Source organism: Lissotriton vulgaris, chromosome 2_1 (genome assembly GCF_964263255.1).
Source record: "Lissotriton vulgaris chromosome 2_1, aLisVul1.2, whole genome shotgun sequence".
Taxonomy (NCBI): domain Eukaryota; kingdom Metazoa; phylum Chordata; class Amphibia; order Caudata; family Salamandridae; genus Lissotriton; species Lissotriton vulgaris.
In genome coordinates, this window is record NC_141687.1 from 1749863127 (window position 1) to 1749883283 (window position 20157).

General features: G+C 44.0%; 1 protein-coding gene across 1 annotated transcript in view; it reads right to left on the bottom strand.

Moving 5' to 3' along the window:
* EPS8L2 (EPS8 signaling adaptor L2) overlaps positions 1 to 19517 on the bottom strand; it is a 391990-nt gene extending 372473 nt beyond the window's left edge. The window contains exon 1 of the mRNA XM_086957771.1: positions 19201 to 19517. The gene's annotated coding sequence lies outside the window, so the exon portion shown is untranslated. The remainder of the gene's footprint in view (positions 1 to 19200) is intronic.
* Between the last annotated feature and the right edge of the window lie 640 nt (positions 19518 to 20157).

Sequence of the window (20157 nt, forward strand, 5' to 3'; positions counted from 1 at the left end):
AGTTATCTCACCATCATTACTGTTCCCTGAGATTTACTGGTCACCTTCACAGCAGATGCAGTAACCCAATCAAATATTTTAAAATGTAGACTTTGCAACCAATTAAGCATAACAGATCTACTGCCAGGCTTCTCCTTGTTGCCAATTTCTTTGTGGCAGGGTTAAAAAAAATTAATGTATTTATTGAGGCCCTGATTTTGCGTCGAGATCGCTCCACTTTTTTGGCACAACCCCAACACCAAACCTAATTTGTTTAATCTCATAATGCGCTTAAATGTACCCCTGATATACCTGATAAACATATGTGTGAGGTCTAAATATCTGATGTCAATTCTTGTGATGTCACTTCCACTGAGGTTACTTCCTATGATGTCATGTGCAATTTCACACATCGTGACATCATGTGCTGTGATATCACTCACCATGATGCCATTTGCATATTGCATAACCTGGTTAGTCCCCCCACTTCTTTTTTCAGGACTTGTGCCCTGCCTACAACAAACAAAATTCCTCTAGCACAAGGAAGGGTTTATGTGGAAGAGGTCTCAAATCACTCTCTACACACCAGGTCACACTTCACATTGAACCAAAAACATGGCGAACAACAGATGTGATGAAGAACAGCGCTAGGCCCATCCGCCCACCCTTCCCTCCACCCAGGGCGCTCCTACACTATGACATTATCCTGGCTGCCATGATGCTCATGGCAGGCTTGGAGTTGTTGAAGTTCTGTTTCTATTTTGTTTTGCTGTAGAGTACCTGTCCTATGTCCATGCATACACCGCGTTTCAACATTTCATGTATGTGCTTTAGGTATCTCTTCCGCCCCTAGGATACAAGAGGCCAATTCTGCATAGGTGTTTCTTTAGGACCCTTACATTATGATTAGGTTGCCGCTAAATGAACCCACTTCAAGATGAAACTCCAGTCATGCTACACCAAAAACTCAGGGGAAACTACTGCTAAAAACACACTGTGTACCATTGTTATGTATTTTCACACAAACCCCTTAGACGTTCTACTGCTTTAAAGGTCCTGCTCCGTTTCTATGAGCACAAACGGTTAAAATTATAATATTTAGTATTCTTATCATAGTCAAAATAAAACAAATAATCTGCTATGGTCAGCTTGCAATAATATCTGTTTTGTTTTTAGAAAAGAAGCTAAATTAACCTCTCTGGAAAAATTGCCAATCTCTACAGAAATATCCTTTCGTCTGACCCCGGAGATCGCATTTAGACGAATCCTTGGCACTCCTCCCCTAATATTTCTAGCAATGTGGCATTTCTCTTTTGTACCTAAAATGCCCTTTGTTTTTCCCTGTAATTCAACAGTTAAACTTCCTATTTTAGCCACCAGGCATTTTGCTTTCTACTGTTTGTTTGTTATGTAGCTACATTAGCTCTTTTCGTAGTTCCTTCTCACCTTCAATAGGTTTCTCCTTTAAAAGGCGAGTGCTGACCTGCTGCCTCTGCAATGCTTGATTGCGTTGGCATTCCGAGGCTTTTTTTTTTTAAATCTTCTAAAGTGACCATCAGCTATGCTGGTATGGAAAAGTAAAAAAGGTAGAATGGCTATCGGTGAGTCCTGAAGCATTCTACGTATGTTTGCAAACATCAGCCATCTTGGAACAGAAAGATTTTGAAGCACAGAGCGAGTGTGGGGCCGGGGGCGATTTTGGAAAAAACACGTTATAAAAAATGGTAAGCAATGGATGGGGATTTTAAGCAACAGAAAAAGCTGGGAAGGAGATGGTAAAGAGAATAAGCGGACATGGGAAAGAACAAGAAAAGAACAAGTCTTCTCCAAAGGAGTTCACAAAGAAAAAATATGCACTGGTAAAGCCATCATGTGTGGCTGAACTTTGGGTGCTAAATAAAAAATAAATCTCGTGCAGTGAAAAAAGTAAACAAAACAGTTGTTTTCTGCATGAAAAGTGTCTATAAGATAAAGAAATTATTGTAAAATGAATCTGGGTGCTTTCAAGGTGTAAAATATTCCCTCATACATGGCAATGTAAACACTCTCTACGAGGCAGAATGATACACCAAACAGCCAGTATTTCATGAGAGAGTAATATGCCCGTGGGTGAAGACAAAGCCCAGTCTTTTTTATTTATTTTAAAGAATTGACAATAATAGATATTGCAGACATCTGTGCTTTCAAGCCAAATCTAAATAAGCATTGGCAAAGTGAATAGGTCTCACCTATGTATTGTATTGTATTGTATTGTAATTGCATTTATATAGCGCTTACTACCCCTGACGAGGCGTCGAAGTGCTTTTTCGGCGGGTAGCACGCTACTCCGGGACCCACAGAGGATTAGTTTTGAATTAGTATAGTGAAACATGCAAGTACATTTTAAGTGGTGGATAGGTTAGTCAGTTATTTGGATTTGGAATGATAGCAGAAGGATAGAGTACGACAAAGGTTAGTATTTATTTATCGCTCGCTTGTTGACGCATGCTATTCAGGGAGCCTATAAAGGATTAGTGGTGAATTAATATGGTAACACGTATGGTGAGCAGTTGTTTTTGTCAATGCATGTTAGTAAATTATTGTTGAACAAAAAGTAAAAGAAAACTCTTTTAAAATACTGGAGAAAAAGCAAGCATATATTCTATCATATCTCAATACTGTACACTGAACCTAATGGTTCCATTGTAATAAATGCCATGGACTATTTTTCAAATACTTTTCACTCAGGAAACTTTTAATATAATTTAAACACAATAAGGAAGTGCCAAAATGTAAGGGGAAACACTTGCCAAGGCCTGAGTTGCTTTCCAAAAGTTTCAGCCATTTTATCATCTGTACTAGCCCATAGAGAAGATTTAAGGTCCTCCGGAGAAGTGTTATGCTAAGTGCACCTTCTGCCTCAAGCACCAGCTGAGTAAGTGCAGCAGACGACTCTTCCCCCAGCGCCATAAAAACATTTTGGTGCCAAAGATGTACATTCATACAATTTATGAAATACAGAAGAAAAAACAAAACCAGCCCTCAAAATATTCTTTCCAGCCATACTCCAACAAGAGAATCCCTCTTGCTACGTTTTAACATACAAGCTGGGAGGGTGAGGAGCAACATAGCGTTGGAGGTCTACTTAAGGTGAAGTAGTGTGGCTCACCGGTTAGAGGCGGCAGACCCGAGAGCAGAGGACGGCCCGGGACCAGGGTTCGATTCCCGGCGCGGCAGGTTTCTGGACCAGGGTCAGCGGACTCGATAATTCTCTCGCCTCGGTGCCCACTCTGATCAGCGATCACACTCGGCAACTCTGGGCATTAGCTTGCCTCATCTTCACTAACGGCCCCACCAGACCGCCGGGGATGCCTGGTCTCACCCTGGAGATACCCATTAAGGGACCATCTCTCAGGGAAGCCAGGAAGGGTTTCGCAGCGGTCGAAGCGCCTTGGGACCCTACGGGTAAGTAGTGCGCTATATAAATGCCTATACATACATACATACATATACAAGGTGCAGAAGTAGAACATGAGGGAGACAGCTAGAAAACACATGCACTTCCATTGAGTGCTGATTGAAAAAGAAAAAAGTAGTTCTGTGAGAAGTGAAGGGTACAAATCAGACAATCAAAAAGATAGTAAAGAGGATATGGTCCACAAGAAGAGGAAGGCAATCCATCAAATAAGAAAAACAATAGTTGTTTTGCAACCAGACAGCTATTGCTGTCATGTAGGCTCAAAATAAAAAGACCCCTTTGAGTCAGCAGTGGAAGGATACAACTCATCCTCTCAGAGGCAATGTGAAGCAGCAATGCTCTGGGTGTGGCAAATGCAAGAATAGGGTGTAAAACATTGAATAAGGAACAAAGAATTGAGCTAGACAATAATGCCATCCAGCCACGAGCAAGGGATTGACACAAAGTGCACTCTATAAATTGTATTGTAGACAATGGGTCTCTGACAACAGACAACTAAAGCTGCAAATGGCTCTCTGTAGTCAAGGCTGATAACTTTAGACCCAGTAAGCAGAGGCATCTTAAAACTGGATGTATAGGTCTGTTTTTGCTGAAGTTACAGTCTGGGTATTGATGACAGCTGAGAGTGCGTCTGGTATAGTGATGCACATGTCTGGGAGTAAGCCACCTTTATGTCCCTCTTACACCAGTGCACTCTAAAAGCTACCATTCTCTGCAGAGCGAGAACTCTGCTGGTGTATTCTTCTGCAACAATGATTTGCAGCTAAGCACTTTGAAGAGGCAAGGAGTGAGATGCAGGCACCACAGGAAGACCAAAAACACAGAAAGACATATTTACGTCCAGTCTCCAGCGTGACCTCTTTACATCCACCCACCTATATCCTTCTCGCTCTCTCCCTCCTCTGTATTCAGCGGTCACTGGCTGTCTTCTCTCCGTCTCCCCATCCTTTTCCAGTGTCATCTTTTCTCATACTCCTCATCTAGTGTTTCTCTCTCATTCTTCTCTACACTCACCACCTTTAGTTTTTTCCCCTCCAATGCCCTCTTCCGACTCTTTCAACTTTACTTCACTTTATCATTCACCCACTCGGCCCAATTCTCCATCCAAGCGGCTGCCCCCTTCTCAGGCCACATGGAAGCGTCATATTTTTTTTTAACACTGGAGAATAAATAAATATGTTCCCATTTTACTCCACTGAGGTCATTAAAGCCATGAGATTACGCTCAGCCTTCTCGCATCAGGTGCGCTCTGGGATAGGAGGAAAAGGAAATGCGCAAATCAATGCTAACAGGTCATAGTGTGGCCTATCTCCTGTAAGCTCATCCCCTGAATATAACCGGGTCAAAGGGCGGCCTGTCTCCTGCTAATACAACAACTAAATATAAACTGGGCAAAGGGCGGCCTATCCCCTGTCAATTCTACAATGAATCGGTGCTGGCCGCATCCGTGTCTGCGTTCCCAGTTTTAAGTGACACACAATTTGCACTGTAGTCTCATCTTCCCATGCCGTGTCTCTGGCACAGGGTGTCTGTGCGAAGAGAAGCAAGCAGTCTATGCTCCCAGCCAAGGTAAGTGTTATTACGGCCAGCACTATGCAAGCCCTACTCCCAGAAAAGCCCTTCGGCCTTGCAAGAGGTATGGTAAGCCTGTATTGACACCAATGCAACATATGCAATACAATACACGTATTGTTCTTTTTGTCATCAGAAACTAGCACAATAAATTATTCACGTATTAGCTTCTTTGTGGCACGCGCACGCCCAGCAACAGGACAGATATATGTAGGAGAGACGGCTGCACCTGTTCGCAGTGTGGTGGGTGGGGCTGAAGGGCATCCTTAATGTTTGTTGCAAAAACAAGACTCGAAATTCATCATATTTCTAGAATATTTTGCCTCATCCCCTTTACTACCCGTTGTAGAACATGGACCCCGTGCTAGTCCAGCATTGGTCTGATGACCCTTTCTTCCTCTAACTGGAGACACAAGAAATGACACTAACAAAAGCAGTGGCGGCAGAGTGCTCTGGGAGGTGTGATAAGGGCCCTCTAAGGTTCTCACCGCCCTATGCAAACAGCAATACTTCAAGAATGACTTGGCCAAAACAATTTTATAATACAGTTCTGATATGAAGGCAGTGTCTGGGCCCTGATTTTACGTTGAAGCGTGGTTCTAGTGGGCTGCCAGTGTCTGGGCCACGATTTTACACTGAAGCATAGTTACAGCGCATTGCTAGTGTCTGTGCCTAGTTTTACATTGAAGCGTGGTTCTCGTGCGCTGCCAGTGCCTGGGCCCTGATTTTACTTTGAAGCATGGTTACAGTGCGTTGCTAGTGTCTGGGCCCTGATTTAACATTGTAGCGTGGTTCTAGCACGCTGCCAGCGTCTGGGCCCTGACTTTACACTGAAGTGTGGTTCTAGCACGCTGCTTGTGTCTGAGCCCTGACTTTACATTGAAGCGTGGTTCTAGCACGCTGCTTGTGTCTGAGCCCTGACTTTACATTGAAGCGTGGTTCTAGCGCGCTGCCAGTTTCTGGGCCCTGACTTTACACTGAAGTGTGGTTCTAGCACGCTGCTTGTGTCTGAGCCCTGACTTTACATTGAAGCTTGGTTCTAGCGTGCTGCCAGTGTCTGACGTTACATTGAAGCATGGTTCTAGCGTGCTGCCAATGTCTGGGCCCTAACTCTACACTGAATTGTGGTTCTAGCGCGCTGCCGGTGTCTGACTTTACATTGAAGCGTGGTTCTAGCACGCTGCTTGTGTCTGAGCCCTGACTTTACATTGAAGCGTGATTCTAGAGCGCTGCCAGTGTCTGGGCCCTGACTTTACACTGAAGTGTGGTTCTAGCACGCTGCTTGTGTCTGAGCCCTGACTTTACATTGAAGCGTGGTTCTAGCGTGCTGCCAGCGTCTGACGTTACATTGAAGCATGGTTCTAGCGTGCTGCCAATGTCTGGGCCCTAACTCTACACTGAATTGTGGTTCTAGCACGCTGCCGGTGTCTGGGCCCTGATTTTACATTGAAGCGTGGTTCTAGCGCGCTGCCAGTGTCTGGACATTGTCTTTACATTGTAGCGTGGTTCTAGTGCACTGTCATTATCTGTGCCCTGACTTTACTTTGAAGCGTGGTTCTAGCTCACTGCCAGTGTCTGGGTCCTGACTATACATTGAATCGTGGTTCTAGCGTGCTGCCAGTGTCCTGGCCTTCACTTTACACCGAAACATGGTTCTAGCGCACTGCCAGTGTCTGGGCCTTGCAGCGTGGTTCCTTCTTTAGTTTCCTCCGGCCAGTCTCTGATGTTTCATGGAGATGGTGTTTGAATATTCCCCTTTCACTACAGTAGGAAAGGTGGGCGTGGGGTGTCCCCTCCCGGAACAGTAGTCGTTAAGGCCTGAAGTACAGAACACTCCCTGCAGTTCTGGATCACTGCTGCCCGTGTGAGTGACGCTGTTCTGAGAAGAGGGCATTCACTGTGGCATTTCTAGTTGGCAAAGAACTTGCATACCCAAGTTTACAGTAAAGTCAAAGTTCCTGTCACGTGTCGTGGTCTTGCCCAACAATGCTAACATTATAGTTACTCTTTCTGAAGTGACGTCCTCGAGAACAATTGGCAGTATGCATTCCTGAAGAACCCGTTTCAAGTTTCCAGCTGTCAGCAGAAAAACCTGCCCTTCTCCTCAGCGCTCGAGTCACCACCAGAATGCAAGGTGGAGCCACGAGATGCTGTCGTGATAACGATGACGACAGCCAAAACCTAGAATATGATTTTTCTTTATAATATTTCAAACTCAAGATGACAAAATATATTACTGCTCATAGTTTCAAAGAATACATATGTTCATATGGAGAAGTGTGGCTCACTGGTTAGAGGAGGCAGACCTGGAAGCAGATGTCAGCCTGGGACGAGGGTTCAATTCCCGGCTCGGCGGGGTCTTGAGTCCTAAAAATGTCCATGGACTTGACAATTCTTGCTCCGGTGTCTACTCGATTCACCGGTTCACACTCTGCGACTCTGGGCAATAGCTTGCTTAATCTTCACAAGAGCCGCTTGCGGCTTTCACCTTGCGGATACCCTGCCGGGGTTATCTCACAGGGGAATACCAGGACGGGTTACCTAAGCAAGCGCTTAGAAACCGCTCGTGATTTGCGCTATATAAATCCCTGTACATTTACATTCCTACTTTAGAACTAAACTGGGGCATATTCATAGTAGGACCTACTTATTCCTCTCCGACTCCTCCATGATATTTAGCGATACCGATGCCCTAGAAAACCCAGCACCCTTACTTACGATACCACCTAATCCTTTTTGGGTTTCGGAGTAGTGTGCTACTCGCCGAAAAGCACTTTGACGCATCGTCAGGCTTACAAAGCACTATATAAATGCAATTACTATTCTGAATTAAGGTTGATGGAGGCCTGGAGAGCGGCAGTGTAAAATAACTGCCGCATTTGTGGGTCGGCAACCGAGTGCCTATCTCATTTATTAAATATCTGTCTTGGTTTGACTGTACATAGAAAATATAATTTCAATACATTCCATGTTTAATGTATATATATTTTATTAAATGCCTCTGTTGTGTTCGATAGGAACAGCAATATCTACCTCCCTCTTATCTTTCCAAGGTTATCCTAAGCAGGGTTGCACTTGAGTCGAGAGGTGTTTTTTAGTTGCTTGTTTCCAACTTTCCAACCGTCGAACAAGGTCTTAATTGATCTGATTTACATGTCCCTCTATGGTCTTTACATTAGGCAGTTGAATGCATCTGTTCCTGTCTGGTATAGTTGATTGCGGTTTAATTTTGCATTTGATTCTAATTATGTTATTGTTTTAATTGTTTATATTGTGCTGTGCATTATGAGCGTTTTTTTATTGAATATGCTACAAATAAACTCGAAACCTGAATTTGAACAGGGAAATGGTTTCTTAACATGTATTCGCCCTTCCTTAATTCCTAGCCTCTGAAAGGTATGCATGTTTGCCTCTTTTGATTCATTCACAGTCTTGTGCTTTTGAAAGCAAGCCTGTCTTTCGGAAGTCATTCCTTAGGTGTTTGTGCAGAAGACAAGTCCAGTTGAACAAGTTCCCCGTCATCATTAGGCTCTGAAAGGTGGGTGCCTTCGAGGATATGAGGTTGTAAAAGAGAGAATTTGCGCTCTTGGAAAGCACTAATAAAGGGCCAGACCGTCTCACTCTGGGTTTAGCACAAAACTCTACAAGAAGCATCAGGTTTGAAGATCCTTCGTTCCAGAGTGAGGTGAGACTCCTCAGCTGCAGCAACGAAGGACCTCACTGCATGTCGCTCTCTCCCACTCATGCATTTTTTATTTCCATGTTGAAGTCCCACCGTTGTTAGCTTATTTGGTGGCTCCTGAGTCCTAAGCAAAGGGGATACCAAGATACCGGCCCCAGTGATCCCACAGCAGAAGCCTAGGACCCTGCCTGGAGAAGTGGATTCTCAATCATATCTCTGTTTTAACACAAAGGAGCATTGAGCTTCGAAGTCTTCTGAGCGGTTGGTGGGTGGATGTTGGAGGTTTGTATGTCTTAAGAGGTACAATCTTTTTGGTTGTACTCTAGTGGCAATATTGGTCAACACCCTTTGTAAAATGCATGCACCCTCCAAAAGGGGGTCATATTTTTCTCCACCTCTAGTGTCTTGTGCAGGATGAATGTGCCCTTTGAAAATTATCTTTGTGTCTGTTATATAGATGTGCATTTAAAAGTTGGCAACGTTGACGTAACTGCACCCCACACCAGATCCTGAAGCCACTGAATTTTCCTTTTCATTATCTGGCACTTATGGGCGGTAGACAAAACTAGTCACCAAGTCAGCCCTCTCTTAGGAAGAAGCCTGCAGAAAATACTTATTAATGAAAGAGTTTGTTATATCGATGTCTAGTTTGCGGATGGAACAGGGCCACTGGAATTATGAGGCAGGGAGGGACAAAATATGCGGGCGACTAAATTATGCGGAAAGTATAGGCAAATTATGTGGCATAATGCGACATTAACCGTGTCTGACCAAAGGTTGCAACTCATTAGTACCAGTTTACTACTTAAATATAGCAATCAGTAAACCCTTGCGAATGGCGTTCTACTGTGTGGCATCACAGGTCGCTGCGTCTTTAGTAACTTTTGAAATATTTGACCTAGAATTTATTTTTTTTAATCTGCAGGTTATGCAGCAGATGATGGATTATGTGGGAAATGTGGCAGATGCCTAGTTATGCGATAAACGCAGCGACTGCACAATCGCATAATTTCAATGTGCCTGGGCTGGAATCACTATTCTGCCCCTGTTTAAGCCAGTTTCAGAGCACAACCACTGTGAAAAGTTCATGAATCCGGCTTTCTACACTGACTGGCTGAGCACTAAAACTTTTATAATTTTTCTCTTGGGCAGATTGAATCTGAACCCCTGTCCTTCTGCCATAGTCTCATGACATCATGCCCCTTTGAGGCAGTGTATAAAGAGCTTCAGTACTGTTGTGCATGTATCTGCAGTGATTCCTGGATGAGTCTTGACAAGGCAGGATCTACATCAAGTGTGACCCACCACAATCCCTTGTGTTAAGTGTACACGCATACCATGGTTGTTTGGCTGAGGAGAGAGGCACCGCCTATTTTCGTGAACAACTTTTGAATAGTTAGACCTAGAGACTTAAAATGTTTCATAGGTCTCCCTCTTTTTTTATTTAACATTTATTTAGGAGTGCTAATAAAGTGTTAAAGATTTTATAATGCTACCTGCTTATTGAGTTTAGTTTATGTCTGATGAGGAATTGTTTTATACTTGAGCCGGCTCACCCAACACATAACCTACAATGACCGCCGCAAAGACTACTACTTAGGACTGTCAAAAGACCATACTTTTCAATCCAAAAAAGGCCTTGTTTGGAGTTTGGTGGAGCAGGATCCCTGGCGTGAATCGGTGGTGCTCCCACCCTGTCCGATTTAGAGTGTTACACAGGAGGAGTCTTGTGGCCCGTCAACCAGTGGCGGCTCCTCCGCTAAGGCAGAAGAGCGTTGCCCACTGCTCAAAAGGAAATATAAAATGATAATAACATATCGTTATTATCATTTTTATTTTTACTATTAAAGTCAGTGGCTCTTTTTCATGCGGGGGGGGGCTGGCCAGAGCACTCTTTTAGTGCGCATGACTGTTTGGCCGGCCATCTTGGTAATGTACAGCCTGGTGGGGACCAAGCACAGCCTCCCTGTCTCCGCTTGAGAGACGATCCACGGCGCTCAGACCAATCACAATGCTGCATTGCAGTGTTGGGATTGGCCTGGGGAGCCTGGGCGCTCCCTGGTGCTTCCTGCTGCCAAGACTGGAGACAGGAAGAGGGAAGATGAAGAGGAGGGAGGGTGAGGCGGCAGCCGGCCGTTTCCAAGTAAGTGCTTTTTTTCTTTGATGTCAGTTCCCCATACATCAGTAAAAAGCAGTAAGCACTTTTACCATTCGAATTACTCAGAGTTCCAACTGTTCTAAAATCATGCAGTGTTTATATACCAATCCAACACCTGAAACTAATTTTCATGAATCATTTTCATTAACTACTCCCCATAACATTAAGAACTCAAGACTCTTACTGTCAATTGAAGCAATACCATAACTTAGCCATCTGTCAAATCCAGGTTATCTTCTGTCTTTCATCTTATTGGGATTTATAATTGTGATTTGCTTTACGTATTTGTAATGTATTCTATAATCCATTTGATTGCTACATTAAGACACCTATCTCGGAGCACCAAATCATGTCTAAGAAGGGTTACCAGTATATAAGCAACGTCTTATATAGTTACCTTATTAACATAAAGGGTAATAAAAGCTAATGGGCCCAGACGGATTGTTCTTTAGTGCCAAACCTCATACTTACAACCCCATGTGCTTAAGATAACTTACAATACAAATGTAATATTTGTAGGTGGAGCCATAAAGTTTATGATGCTCTGCCCGGAATTTTTCCATGTTGATCTTACGGAGTGTAGCATTTGGCAAGGCGTGATTATTGTGCCAAGAAGAGATGCACTCTTCCCTTTGGGTCACAACAAACGCAGAGCACAATGTTACCATTGAGGTCAGTTCCATCAATCTCAAGGTTTTCTCCTGATGACCATGACCTGTGTGTCTATGCATTGCGATTAGTTGTGAACCACAAAATGTAAGATTCATTGGAACATTCACGTGTTGCATTTTGAAATGCTCAGTCACTAGTTACATTTGTGTTATGGATTGTCCAAATGAGTTCTTGGATTACTTTCTTTAGTTTTCTAATGGTATATGTATGAGATTGTAACTGTGATTAAGTGCATGAACTACAGTGCCAAAGAAAGAGCTTGTGCAATCAGTTGTACACTGGTTCACTATCCCCGTAAAATCATATTCCAGGCTCACTACACTGAGATATGTGGTAGTGCTTGTAAGTTGTAATACATGTTTTGCTCAGCATTCACTCTACTTTACTGTTAATAGTCTGACCAATGATGTTTGAAGTTATGTCAATCCCACGATTTGCCAACAATTGTATTGCCAATATTTCAGTAAATATGTGAACGCTGGATCTATAGTCAGCACCGAATAGTGTCTCTTAACAATCTGTTCCAGTTAGAAGTTATGAACTATAGAGGGACAGAAGCATGCTATATAAACCGTATAAGGGATAGTCCTGATTTGCCCGCATCCTGATTGAAGCCAATATTAGCAATTGTTTCAAATAACCAAGGCCAACAATCTATTTTGAAGTCATGACCAATAAGGCAATTCTGCTTGCCCTGCAGTAGGAACTCAGAGAAGACATGCCAATTCAAATTCAGTGGATGTGCATCGGAACCATGAAATTCACTAGTGGCTGCAAGGGGTTTCCATGTTATTTCCGTGATCAGCCTCCTTTCACTCAATCTAATCTCGAATTGGAGGTATAACGAGAAGGATTAGATTACACGTCAATCCGACTGTGTTTGCTTTGCTAGGCGATGACAGACTGACCTCTGTGTATACTATTGTGCTTCCCGAGCTCTCCTAAAGACAGCTATTCTTGTCCATTGGAGTATTAATTTGCCCAAGACTTGGACTTGTGTCTAAAGATGAAAAATCATTTTTAAGTATCAAGCAGAAGATATTGAGCGATTTGTCCTGTTTTTAGCCCTGAGGAAGCCCGTTGGGATGAAACACGTTGGCCAAGGCTGTGTGTATCCCTCATTCTGTGGAACTAATAAAGAAGAATCCTCCATATTGAAGACTGAAAGATTCATCTTTGGTTGCATATTATATACGATTTTTTGTGTACCTCTCTTTGCTTTTTATCAAGTATAATGAGAAATCCCTGATTCTGGTGTTCATGATATTCAGATTACCTAACTGGTATTTCAATTGCACAAGCATGGATGATTCACATCCTTTCTAAATAATAAATAAATCATCAATGTATCTGAGCCATATGCTTATTTTTAAAAGAATATTGGAACAGCAATGGGGACATTGCTAGAGTCTGATCTCAATAACCATTGCGCATTTTGCAAATGATGGGGTGAAAGGCGACCCTATTGCTCTTCTATATAGTTGTAGCTAGCTCTTAAGGTCAAAGGAAAAGGGTTTCTTGTCAAACATCAGCCCCTATGTTGATGAACATTTCGTTGTATTGTAAGGAGTTCGCTGGGCAGCCATGCAAAACGTGTTGCTTTGCTCTGAAACCATCTTTATATTTACGATAATGGCCTTATTCACAAACAGAAAATGTAAAAGTATGGGATTCACTAGGTGCAGTTTTCCAGACATACTTCTAGAAAGTCATATATTCCCAAGATCTGTACAGTTTTCCATAGAGGAGATCTCAGCCCAGGGAGAAGGAAGACTCTTGAGCAAATACACATTTTTTCTCTGTAGGGAAAACATTTTGCTTCGTGGGGAACGCCATTCAACTACACCACCAGCATGTCTCGGGGTGATCCGTTCTCCTTTCCATTCCAGATTGTGAGTTACTCCAGACCTTGACTGCAGTAAACCTCTGCTCATTTCCAGGGCTGATAGCGGTTGGCGACAAGTTTGAGAATCCCCACAAACTAAGATGTTTTTGGATGTTGCCAATCTTGCATGGCAAACCATGCCTTGGAAAGCCCACTACCCAGCCCTTGAGTGTGATTCTCTACTGGAGATATCTCCTTGCTACATCTGGTTGCAACCTTATGTTTAAACTAACATTTATGTGCAGATTTCCCTTTGTGTATGGGCCTTAGCTGTTCAAACCGATATCATCTAGAGTCAGTAACAAGCTCCCTTTATTACACCGTATCAACTGAACCTGATTCAATTCATTTTTCGTATCTTGAATTTAGGACTATGGGAAAGTAAATGAATTCATGTAAAAATATTGGGTCGTGAATATCGCAGGCAGAATATCGATGGGACAGAATATTGTGACAATATTATCAAGGGACAAAATATTGACAGGTAAGTTTGCATATAGTTTCTATATGTAACTCCACATATACCTTGGTGATATATATCTTCATGGTACGTATATGTGGATTTAAGAATTGTAAATCCTCACCCCCATCCGTATACTTACCTTTTCAATATTTTGCTTCTCGATATTCTTGTAATAATATTCTAACCCTTCAATATTCTGCCTTCGGAATTACGTGACACAATCAAAATAATATATTTTGAGTGAGAAAGACAGTAATTCACCCCATAATTCTAAGCCCTCTGATTGGCCAAGCCAATCTCTGCCTTCCATAAAGAAGCTAAAATGAATAAACATCAAACTGAGTAATCATACTGCGTTCTGGTATGTGTGATTGATTGATATTGGGGTGTAATTTAGGGTGTATGACACAGCCACTCTTTCCTTTACCACGTGCTTCTTAACAACACGGGCAAAACAATGAATGCGTCTGAACCACGCATTCCATTTACAATGTAAGTCTTTACAACGACTTACCTCAGTGGGGGGCGCTGGACTTTGGAAAAGTATAATTTACTATCCCAACTCCAGTCCCTGCAACAGTAGGGAAAGTGTTGGACTTTAAATTCCAACGCTGTGTTACCTAACGCATGTCATTGTAATGACTTGTGTAAATGAAATGTGTAGTTCAGACACATTCGTTGTTCCGCCCACATTGCATAGGCAAAGCATTGTTTGGCAGTTGTGGTATTTGCTGTTTCCTGTAACTCTGTAACCTCTATACAATGTCACAATTAGAAAACAAACAGAGCATTGGAAATACACAAGCCTACTGTGGCTGTTTATTTAACTGGAGGAAAATTCGGGTGGAAGTGGATAATGATAATTGTTTAGCGCAGGGAGCTCACGGGTATCTGAGTCCGCATGGAACAAATTTGCGGCGTACTCCGGTCTCCTGTTTGCGTCGTGTCCGCTGTGTCAATCGGGGGGTCTGCGCTCTTCGGTCTCTGTTCGTCAGTCCAGTAACCGGCAACATCCAGTCAGTCTGACTCCAGTTAAATAAACAGCCGCAGTAGGCGTAAGATGATTTACAACCAAAAAAGTGAAGCCAGCAACTGAGAGGCACATGGTCCTGATGAGATTTCCCCACAACCAGGGGTTATCGAAACGCGTAGACCTCTTCTATTCAGCATTAGGAATCCTTCATTATTTTGGAAAAATACCAACATTGTTTACTTGTGTATTTCCAATGCTCTGTTTGTTTTCTAATTGTGACATTGTATAGATTTGTAAATAACTGTAATATATCTAGTTATGATATTTCGTGTGGTATGAATGGTGAATGTAAGTCGTGATTTTTTGTCAAAACATTTTTTTCGTATTGTCTGTTGTTTAAGTTGTGCTCATTGTGATTTATTATGTGGAACTAAAGAAATGTTTTCTAATTGAAAAAGAACAAAAAAAGATGCACATTGATTTGATACATGCATTTAAGTTAAAAATAAAACAAAACTGATTCATTCTGAAATATGTTTCTTTGAGAATTACTGCTTTATTCAGTGATTCGAGTGATCACCCGGGATCCAGCTCATAAGTAACGTGGCAATATTGGTATCGGTTTTGGTTTATCAATTTCAGATTCAGGCACCTGGGAATGTGCAGCTAAAATTGGTAATTTGTATATAGAGTACTTGAAGTACAAAATGAATGACTTTTTTCAAGTGTTTGAAAAGGGCAGTGGGAGAGGCTGTGTATGCTAATGCGAGCTGCCAAGCATTACATGGCTTGTCAGCAGAGAAGGCGAGATGAAAAGCGTTGCCAGTACACCCCATTTTACGCAATGGAGTCAAGAGGACCATTTCACTTTCTGGGTCAGAGCCGTGAGATGCCTTGGCTCAAAACTGGAACAAAGAGGTCCTGGTGGGCAGGGTTGGATTGGTAAAGCAGGCACTTGGGCAATGGTGGCTGATCTAGGCTGTCTGTGCAGTTCAGATGCCTCCAACGGCTCAGTGGGGTCCTGAATGGCCTTTCCAGAGGCAGATGGGCCTCCATTTACCTGCCTTTTACCAACCGGGCGGAGGAGTCATTCCCCGTCTCCCCCAGGGAAAGCCCCTCAATGTATTCAGATTGAGCAGGGGGCCTGAGAAGGAGTGGCCTCACTTATATTCAGGTGTGGTTCACCATTGTGAACTAATCCGTGCACAAACAGTCCTGGCAACAATTGCATTTTTTTTTATCTCAGTGAAGCTAAGAAAACATGCCTCTTTTACAGAAACCTCCTCCTTCTTTTTAGAATACTTAAAACATGAAAGCCGCATTTTGAGAAAAGGCGCAATTCGCAAATGTGGGACACTTTTTTTTCAGGGTGCCCAGGTCTATTTTTATCCCAATCCAACCCAGCACGTAGGTGAGACTTCTGCCACCACATACTTCCTGTCTGCACCAGGTGTATCTTGTCATGTGCTGGTTGGGGCGGTTTGGCTTGTCCTTGTGCTGCACTAAGCACAGACAAAAGGTGAATTCCTGTCTGTCCCTTTCAACATGACAATGCTTACTACGCCTGCTTCTGCTTCTGTCACTCATCACCCATGCTTACTAGGTCGGTTTTCTTGCACAGCACAGACCCCAAACATTTGTGATTGATTGGCTCAGCATTATGGGTAGTTCAATTGTTTAATGTCAACCAGCCGGCATACGACCTGCTAACTGGGATGAGCAGATAGTACAGACACAATGCCCATTCATATCCTGGGCTTCTCAACGGAGATGACCAAAAACGGCATCTCACTTTTTTTTGTTTTATATAGCGCGAACTAGACCCGAACGTACAGAGCACTTTACACGAGCACCAGTTGCCTTACAGACGAACACATTTATTTTTTTGTCTGGCATGGGGAGATTAAGTGATTTACCCAGAATCACAGGATGTTGAGCATGCCTGCCGAGACTCGAACCCGATTCCCCAGCTTCTGAGTTCGACCACACTAGCCTCCCCCCTAGCCGCATCATCTACCCTAGGAAATGATAGGCGGATGTTCTGTGGAGTGAAGAGCCACCGTCTGGCCTTTGGCTTGAGGCCAGTAACTCACCTCACACAGACTCCTAAACAACTCAGCAGCTGTGGACAAATTGAGGGCAGCTTGCATTACATATGGATTGGTAACCCAGAGGCAAAGGTTTCTACATGCCTGCACTGAACCACCGATTCCAACGCGTGCCAGCGGGAGGGCTGCCGCGTGTGCGAAACAGCAAAACAGTTATGGTGATGTAAAAGGCAATCGTGAGGGGGAAAAGTAACATGAAAATGTACAAAAGCCGAACTGTCTTCGACTTGCACGAATAAATTCCATCAGGAAGTGTGAGGGTGAACCACTCCCTTGGGTGTCACGATGATTTCAGAGTTGTTCTCGAGTTGTTGCCAGAGTAAACGCAGACAGTTTCCATGCACGCCCTTGGTTTGCAAGACTGCATTAAAACTGATTTACCTGTTCTCCCAGCCTGCCCCATCACCCCCTCCTCATTCCTGACTACAATGGACAATTACACCTCCAATGTTATCTATTCCCAACTGTCGGCCAAGCGCTTAGAGGTGATTCAGGTTACTTTCTGCGCTAGATGCAAATAATGCTGTACTTGCTGCTCCTGGTTTCTGTACATTTTAGGCTGTACTGGAACGATACAGTAGCATTAGTTCAAATAAATGCATCAAAAGTGTAAAACAGTAGTGCGCATTCGCTTACTTGAACAGGTAAGGCGCCTATATCGACAACAGGTACAACAGGTGTTAAAGAAAGTATTTCGCTGCTTCACGTGAAGTGGGTGGGGGAGATCTGGAATTTATTTATAGTTGGTCGCCCCCACTTCTGAGCCATTTGATAGCTCTAAAGATGCCCCATGTCACTTGGGACATTTCAGTCAATCCTGTGTGGCGTGTTTTGCGTCTGGGACTTATAGTGCCACTTTACACAACCTTGACAAGGGTCTGCTAATACTGCATGCAAATAGCATGTCTTTCAACCGGTCATAGTTGTAAAGATTGCTTCTCTGATTCTGGTCATGTGTCATTGGAATAGACTGCGTCAAGGCCACTGTGGAGGGCGACTTAATGTTCAAAACCATGAAGGCTGCTAGCATAGTGAGCTCCAAAAGATGGCGGCTGTGACCTATTTGAGTCCGGTTGGCTAAGAGGTCAATACTGTTGTGGGGTGCCAAACCAACGGCGTCAATGAATGCGTAAAGCCAGGAGTGCAGAAAAGTGTGTCAAAACACCACAGACCACGCTTTGACGCACACGCGCCATAAGCGTTGACAATACTGATGACAGCTAGCAGTGGGTACAGACATGAACCTAGATTACAGAGGCCAGTCGGTGGGCCTGCGGGACGCGGCTGGAAACCCGCATGACCTGCAGCCACTCTCCGGGCCTGGGGACAGTACAGGACACCTCCTGTGCAACCACACACCTCCCCTGCAACCGCACACCTCCTGTGCAACAGCGCACCTCCCCAGCAGCCGCACACCGGGTCAGTGGCTAGGTCTGTGTGTACTCTGGAAACCGACGGGAGGCGGCCACAGAGCGTCAACACACCGATTGTAAACACACATTCTACAAGCATCTACAACATGAAGGCGTTAATGATTTCCCCCCACGCCAGGAATGTTCCCCTGCCAAGAATCTGCCACCTCGAAACAGGCCAGCCCAAGCCTTTCCCTCAGCGGACAACCAGGTGAAACTGACCTTTTACCAACAGTGTTATTTCAGCAGGGTCAATGTTCAATCAAAGCACACAGGGTGTTCTTTCACCCTCCCTCTCTCGATGCACAAGCACAGTGATTTATTGTCTCCTGTCTATGCACTTTACTGCCACTTATGACAACTGTCAGGGTGTATTTCTTTTCGCTCTTGTTCTTACTTCCTAAAAGCTTGCATCATACTTTATCTCTTGCTTTCTTTCTTCAAAATGTCTTTAGATCGTTTACTCTCCGTTTTTTATCTTTCGTTATTCGTCTTTCTCTAAACCCAACTGCCTCCTTGCTCTCTCTATTAAACAAATCATCACAGACAATTGGCATTATTTAACCCCGCCCCCACACATTTAATTTCCACAAACAACACAGAAGCTGTCGACTCTGTTCTGTTTTTCCTCTTGTTCTAGATCGCGTTTCTCTTTTTCATTGCCTGGTTCACTCGATGGAGAGACTAGACTAACATTTTCTAGATTTCGCGCACACTTCCTCCCTGGCCATTCGCTGCTGTCAACGAGTATAAACCGAGGCGCCGCGAGGTCCCTCCATCTCACCACATTAGTGCAAGGTTTGGAAAATGCAGAAAGACAGGCACCACAGTGAACTTACCGGTTCAGCGAAGCGTGTCCTGGCCGTCTCGCTCTCCTGATTTAGATGTCCTTTCCGGTTAAAACTCCGCGGTCATTCCAGCCTAACCTCCAGGACGCTCCCACCGGTCGAGCCTCGGCAGGGAGCAGTGTCCGAGATATTAGTGCCCGGGATATAAAGTGTCGCGAATACAGGGAGCCGGTCTGAGGTCAGCACACCTCCTCCTGGCGGATGGATGCTGCGATGCCAAGCCGCGGCGCCCTGTCCCTTCGGTCAGGGAGAGGGAGGGAGTGACAACAGGTGCACAGCCGTCCTCCCGCACTGGTGCGCAGGAGAGGAGCCTGGGGGAGAAAAGGCAGAGCGGAGGCCAGGGGGCGGGGCTGGAGCCAGAGCAACAGGTTACTGTATAATGAGGCGAGCCTCGCCAGCCGGGTCGGCACCGAGGAGCGTCATGGGTCCCACGGCAGCGAGGGAGGGCTGGCCTTGCTGTGGTCGTCATACTTTGTATCGGACCCAAAGAAGCATGTGCTGCTTCTTGGACTCCTCCACGGGGTTGTTCCCGGTCAGCGCCTCTTTTCCACCTCTTTACAAAGGCGCATTGTACTGACAAGATTTTAACTCATCCTGTGCTGGCTGTCATAGCTCTATAAACAGCAACTTTTACGGTGCTATTACGCATTGCACGTAAGCCATTTATATATTGAATACAAACAGCAGACTCGAGTTTCTCTGCTTCAAAAATGAATGTTATTATTAACGAGTTACCAACAAATTAGAACTCATCAACCCAGGAAATATGAATGACCGAGCTAGCCCTACGAGATTCTAAGTTTCTCTGGATCGTTTTTCCCACTGCTGCACTGATCTTCCTCCCATCATCCTCCTGTAATATGAATGATCTCTGCCCATTCAGCTATTTTACCAAGATGGAGAATGTAATTTTTGATCTCTGAAACAGGTGAATTACTTTATTCTCCG